General features: G+C 48.2%; 1 pseudogene; it reads right to left on the bottom strand.

Moving 5' to 3' along the window:
- Nucleotides 1-3707: 3707 nt before the first annotated feature.
- On the bottom strand, nt 3708-3883 carry LOC144485828 (U2 spliceosomal RNA; annotated as a pseudogene).
- Nucleotides 3884-6646: the final 2763 nt, after the last annotated feature.

Below are 6646 nucleotides of genomic sequence, written 5' to 3'. Positions count from 1 at the left end.
CCAACCCCCTGTTATTAAAAGCTAACACACTATAGGCCTTCTTCACAGCTCTATCCACTTGAGTGGCAACCTTTAGAGATCTGTGGATATGAACCCCAAGATCTCTCTGTTCCTCCACAGTCTTCAGAACCCTACCATTGACCCTGTAATCCACATTTAAATTAGTCCTACCAAAATGAATCACCTCACATTCATCCGGGTTAAACTCCATTTACCATTTTTCAGCCCAGCTTTGCATCCTATCTATGTCTCTTCGCAGCCGACAACAGCCCTCCACCTCATCCACTACTCCACCAATCTTGGTGTCATCAGGAAATTTACTGATCCACCTTTCAGCCCCCTCCTCGAAGTCATAAATAAAAATCACAAAGAGCAGAGGACCAAGCAGTGATCCCTGCGGCACTCCGCGAGCAACCTGCCTCCAATCCGAAAATTTTACATCGACCACCACCCTCTGTCTTCTATCAGAAAACCAGTTACCTATCCAATCGCCAAACTTTCCCTTTATCCCACACCTCCTCAGTTTCATCATAAGCCGACCATGGGGGACCTTATCAAACGCCTTAATAAAATCCATGTATATGACATCAACAGCCCTACCTTCATCAACACACATAGTTACCTCCTCAAAAAATTATATCAAATTTGTGTGGCACGACTTGCCCTTCACGAATCCGTGCTGACTATCCCGGATTAATCCGCATCTTTCTTAATGGTCGTAAATCCCATCTCTAAGGGCCTTTTCCATCAATTTACCAACCACCGAATTAAGACTAACCGGTCTATAATTACCAGGGTCATTACTATTCCCTTTCTTAAACAGAGGAACAACATTCGCCCTTCTCCAGTCTTCTGGCACCATCCCCGTGGACAGCGAGGACCCAAAGATCAAAGCCAAAGGCTCTGCAATCTCATCCCTTGCCTCCCAAAGAATCCTAGGATACATTTCATCAGGCCCAGGGGACTTATCGACCTTCAGTTTATTCAAAACTGCCAGGACATCCTCCCTCCGAACATCTATTTCCTCCAGCCTATTAGCCTGTAACACCTTCTCTTCCTCAAAAACATGGCCCCTCTCCTTGGTGAACACTGAAGAAAAGTATTCATTCATTACCTCGCCTATCTCTACTGACTCCATACACAAGTTCTCACTGCTGTCCTTGACCGGCCCGAACCTCACCCTGGTCATTCTTTTATTCCTCACATAAGAGTGAAAAGCCTTGAGGTTTTCCTTGATCCGACCCGCCAAGGATTCTCGTGTCCCCTCCTGACTCTCCTGATCCCCTTTTTCAGCTCATTCCTTGCTAACTTGTAACCCTCAATCGAGCCATCTGAACCTTGTTTCCTCATCCCTACATAAGCTTCCCTCTTCCTTTTCACAAGACATTCCACCTCTTTTGTTAACCATGGTTCCATCACTCGGCCATTTCCTCCCTGCCTGACAGGGACATACCTATCAAGGACATCCAGTATTTGTTCCTTGGAAAAGTTCCACTTTTCATTAGTTCCTTTCTCTGACAGTTTCTGTTCCCAACTTAATGCCCCCTAATTCTTGACGAATCGCATCATAATTACCTCTCCCCCAATTGTAAACCTTGCCCTGCTGTACGGCCCTATCCCTCTCCATTGCAATAACAAAAGACACCGAATTGCGGTCACGATCTTCAAAATGCTCTCCCACAACCAGATCTAACACTTGGCCCGTACCAATTCCAATGTGGCCTCACCTCTTGTCGGCCTATCCACATATTGTGTCTGGAAATCCTCCTGCACACACTGCACAAAAACTGCCCGATCCGAGCTATTTGACCTATAAAGGCCATATGCCTTCTTCAAAACCTTCTCCACCTGTGCCGTCACCTTCAAGGATCTGTGGATTTGTACACCCAGGTCCCTCTGCGTATCTGCACCCTTTATGGTTCTGCCATTTATCATATAGCTACGTTAGTTCTACCAAAATGCATCACTTCGCATTCATCTGGATTGAACACCATCTTTGCCCAAATTTCCAGCCTATCTAGATCCTTGTGTAACCTCTGATAATGTTCCTCACTATCTGCAAGTCCAGCCATTTTCGTGTCGTACGCAAACTTACTGATCACCCCAGTTACACCTTCTTCCTGATCGTTTTTATAATTCACGAACAGCAGAGGTCCCAATACAGTGCCCTGCGGAACACCACTAGTCCTTGTTCAGGACAGCAGCCCCTATCATCTGTGTCAGATGGGAGTCATTTCATACTGCTGTTCTGGGAAGCGGCTTGGTCAATTCTTGGCTCCTTCTTCGTTTGGATTCATTCACCACCTGAAAAAGTCCCTGTTGACCCTCTGTTTCTTTCTCCTCCAGTGATTAGGCCCGCGGAGGAGTGGCAGGTTCTCGGGACAGTGCTGTTGTTTGGGCGCCTGCTGCTTCACCCTTTTCCTTCATCTTGTCTCTGTCTCTCTATCTGTCTCTCTCTCTCGGTTTCTCTCTCTCTCGGTTTGTCTCTCTCCCTCTCGGTTTTCTCTCTCTCTCTCTCTTTCTCGGTCTGTCTCCCTCCCTCTCTCGGTCTGTCTCCCTTCCTCTCTCGGTCTGTCTCCCTCTCTCTCTCTCCCTTGGTCTGTCTCCCTCTCTCCCTCTCTCGGCCTGTCTCCCTCGCTCCCTCTCTCGGTCTGTCTCCATTGTGCCTTTGTGCAGGCTGCCCCGAGCTTGATAGTGTACCTCAGCACGTAGTCATGGCCCTTGGAATTTGCCAGTCTGCAAAACTCGGTTGAGGACAAAACGGTGTCCTGAAAGATCAGCCGGTTTTCGGTAGGCCAAAGATCCACCAGTAGCAGCAGAGCTCAAGTGTTGCCTTCTGTGTATTATTTCTTCTGCGCACCCATCGAAATTCCAAAATTCTTTGCAAAATGCGAGCCCTTGTCTTTGATCAGACACTTGATGTCTTTGATCATCTTTCATCATCTTCTCAGCCAAAAGGCTGAGGAGCGATGCTCAGTAAATTGCTTTTATTGACTCTCCTCTGCCAGGTAATTAAGGAATTTGATTTGATTTATTATTGTTACATGTATTCTCCTTATAGTGAAAAGTATTGTTTCTTGCGCACTATACAGACAAAGCATACCGTTCATAGATTTCAATAGGGGAGAAGGGAAGGAGGGTTTGCACAATATAGTGTTCCAGTTGTAGCGAGGGTGGAGAGAACGATCAACTTTATATAATGTAGGTCCATTGGAAAGTCTGATGGCAGCAGGGAAGAAGTTGTTCTTGAGCCTGTAGGTACGTAATCTCAGACTTTCGTATCTTTTTCCCGACGGAAGAAGGTGAAAGAGAGAATGTTCGGGATGCGTGAGGTCTTTGATTATGCTGGTTGCTTTTCCGAGGTAGCGGAAAATATCAAGGGAGTGTAGATAATTTAGGATGAGAACGGAAAAGGACAAAGAACAATCCAGTGAGATTAATTGAGTCGGGGAAGGACAACTCCAATGGAGCAAGGGCGGATCTGGGCCCGCTAAACTGAAGCGAAAGGCGCAGGAAAAACGGTGTGTGTGTGCCTATGTGTGTGTGTGCCTGTATGTGTGTGTCTGTGTGTGTGTGTCTGTGTGTGTGTGTGTCTGTGTGTCTGCCAGTGAGCATGAGTGGTGAGGAAGTGTTTGTTTTGGAAAGAGAGAAAGTAGAGTGAGTTGTGTGAGATCTGTTTTTCAAGTTTGAGAATGTCCCCACAAAGGGGGTGGTGCACCGTTCCCGGAGACACTGCAATACGGGGCCGATACGTGCAGTGGACGGAACATGCCCCTGCTCTATTCTCCCTGCTCCAAAAATCAAATTAATATATGGTCCCCAGACAAGGGACGTATCAGATATTAAACTGATCAGAACAGCTATTTTTATTACAAAAATCTACTTTTTTCATAAATACTCTGAAATAAGCCATTACAGAAACGACATTTTCAATCGTTACAGATAGTGCAAAAACAGTCATATTTACAATTTCCTTAACTTCCATATTTTACAGTGCTCAGTTCCATGATATTACATACATTGCAGTTCAGTTTTTCAACAAACGATATACATTTGTCACATTTCACTGTGTGCTGTGTTTACAGTGTTGCACACAGTTACGCAGTCCGAGGGTTTTTTTTTGCAGTTTGTCCCCTCGGTCTGCCTTGGTTAATGGGCTTTAAACGGTGGCTTTTCCCCATTGTGCCTTTGTGGTGGCTGCCCCGAGCTTGAGAATGTCCCTCAGCACGTAGTACTGTACCTTGGAATGTGCCAGTGTGCAACACTCGGTTGAGGACAAATCTTTGCACTGGCAGATCAGCAAGTTTCGGACCAAAGAACATGCTTCACCGAGTTGATGACCCTCCAGCAGCAGTTGATAGTTGTCTTGGTGTGCCTCCCTGGAAACAACACGTAGAAAACAGAGTCCTCTGTCACAGAGCCGCTTGGGATGAACCTCGACAAATGCCACTGCAGCTCACTCCAGACGTCCATGACAAAGGCACATTTCACAAGGAGGTGTGCGACCGTCTCATCGCCCCCGCAGCCGCTTCCAGGGTAGCGTGCCGTGGTGTTGAGACCTCGGGTGTGCATGAAGAGTCGGACGGGAAATGCCCTTCTCACCACCAACCAAGCCAGGTATTGGTGCTTGTATGAATGTTCTGATGATGAGGTGTTCTGCCAGATGATACTGACAGTCTGCTCAGGGAACCATCAGACAGGATTCACCATCTCCTTTCCCCTCAGTGCCTCGAGGATATTACGCGCTGACCACTGCTTGATCGCCATGTAGTCAAAGTTGTGTTTCTGGAAGAATTTATCCACAAAGGATAGGTGCTGTGGTACTGTCCAACTACTCAGAGCATTACGCGGCAGTGTGGCCAGACCCATCTTCTGCAACACTTGGGACAAGTAGAACCGCAAAAAGTAGCGGCACTTGCTGTTAGCGTACCAAGGATCTAGCCACAGTTTGATGTAGCCACACACACAGGTGGCCATCAGGATGAGGGCGACGTTGGGAACATTTTTCCCTCTATTCTCTGGAGATTTATGCATCGTTTCCCTTTGGACACGATCCATGCTAGATCTCCAGATAAGTTTGAAGGTGGCCCGGGTGACTGCTGCAGCGCAGGATTAGGGAATTGGCCCCACCTGCGCTACATATAACGAAACAGAGAGTACCTCACACCGGATGACTAGGTTTCTGCCGGTGATAGAGAGGGCGCGTTGATCCCACGTGCCCAGTTTTTACCTTACTTTGGCGATGCACTCTTCCCAGTATTGGCGCACACCCCCACCGGTCCAAACCATATCCCAGCATCTTAAGGTAATCTGCCCTGACGGTGAAGGGGACACAGGATCGGCCAGCCCAGTTCCCGAAGAACATGTCTTCACTCTGGCCCCAATTGACTTTGGCTGCTGAGGCCAGTTCGAACTGCTCACAGACTTGGAACAGATGACGGGTCTGAGCAGAAGACAGCTACGTCATCCATGTACAGGGAGGCTTTGACCTCCGCTGCCTGGGATTGCAACTCGTTTGATGCCTGGATCGATTCTGAGGGCCTCGGCAAAGGGGTCAATGCAACACACAAAAAGGATGGAGGAGAGACGGCAGCCCTGCCTGACTCCAGACCTGATCCGAAACCTATCTGATTCCCACCCGTTGATTGAAACTGCGCTACTGATGTCTGTGTAGAGCAGTTGGATCCAATTGCAGATTCCCTCCCTAAAGCCCATTTTGGAGAGCACATCCATCATGTAGGTGTGCGATATTCTGTCAAACGCCTTCTCCTGGTCTAGGCCGATGAGGCAGGCGTCCACCTGCCTGTCCTGCACCTAGGCGATCGCATCCCTGAGGAGCGCGAGGCAATCGGAGCTCTTCCTGCCAGGTACAGCACAGGTTTGATCAGGATGGATCACCAATTCCAGAGCAGACTTGACCCGGTTGGCGATAATCAACTTCGGCTGAGAGTTCTAAAATGTTTTAATCCACATTCAATAGTGAAACGGGTCGCCGATTTTTCATTCCTTCCCTTTCCCCCTTCTACTTGTGGCTGAGGGTGATGATGCCTTTCTCATTGATTCTGACATGCTGCCTTCCAGAAGCATACTCTCGTATACTTCCAGCATGTCCGGGCCTGTTAAGTCCCACAACGCCGAGTAAATATCAGCCAGTGAGCCGTTGCTTCATGGAGTTTTAGCCTTCTGAAAGGACTCGACGGCCTTTGTCAGTTCATCCAGAGCTACCGGTATGTCGAGGCTCTCCCGCTCGCCGTCGTGTAAGACCTCCGTGATAGACGACAGGAAAGACTGGGAGGTCGTGCTTTCTGTCGGCCTTAGGTCATATAGTCCGGCGGAGAAGGATTTTCAGATCCTCAGAATGTCAGTCTGCGATGACTTTACAGAGCTTTCTTCTTCCTTCAGGCTTCTGATCACAGAGGCCTCTCTGTGCACCTTTTGGAAGAAGAAACGCGAGCATATTTCATCCAGCTCCACGGAGCGGACCCTGGATCGGAAGATGACCGTTCACTTTTTACGGCAGGGGAATACACATTAATCGGCCTGGGAGGGCAGTTTATGTACGAGAGGGAGGCATTGAAGGAGCTGGTGATTTGAAAGAAGGAATGTGCAGCAGCAGCAGCAGAGGAGAAGGCAGGAGAATAGCAGC

Source organism: Mustelus asterias, unplaced genomic scaffold (assembly GCF_964213995.1).
Source record: "Mustelus asterias unplaced genomic scaffold, sMusAst1.hap1.1 HAP1_SCAFFOLD_228, whole genome shotgun sequence".
Lineage (NCBI taxonomy): Eukaryota > Metazoa > Chordata > Chondrichthyes > Carcharhiniformes > Triakidae > Mustelus > Mustelus asterias.
The sequence above is the reverse complement of the archived record's forward strand: the minus strand, read 5'-3'. Positions and strand labels throughout refer to the sequence as shown.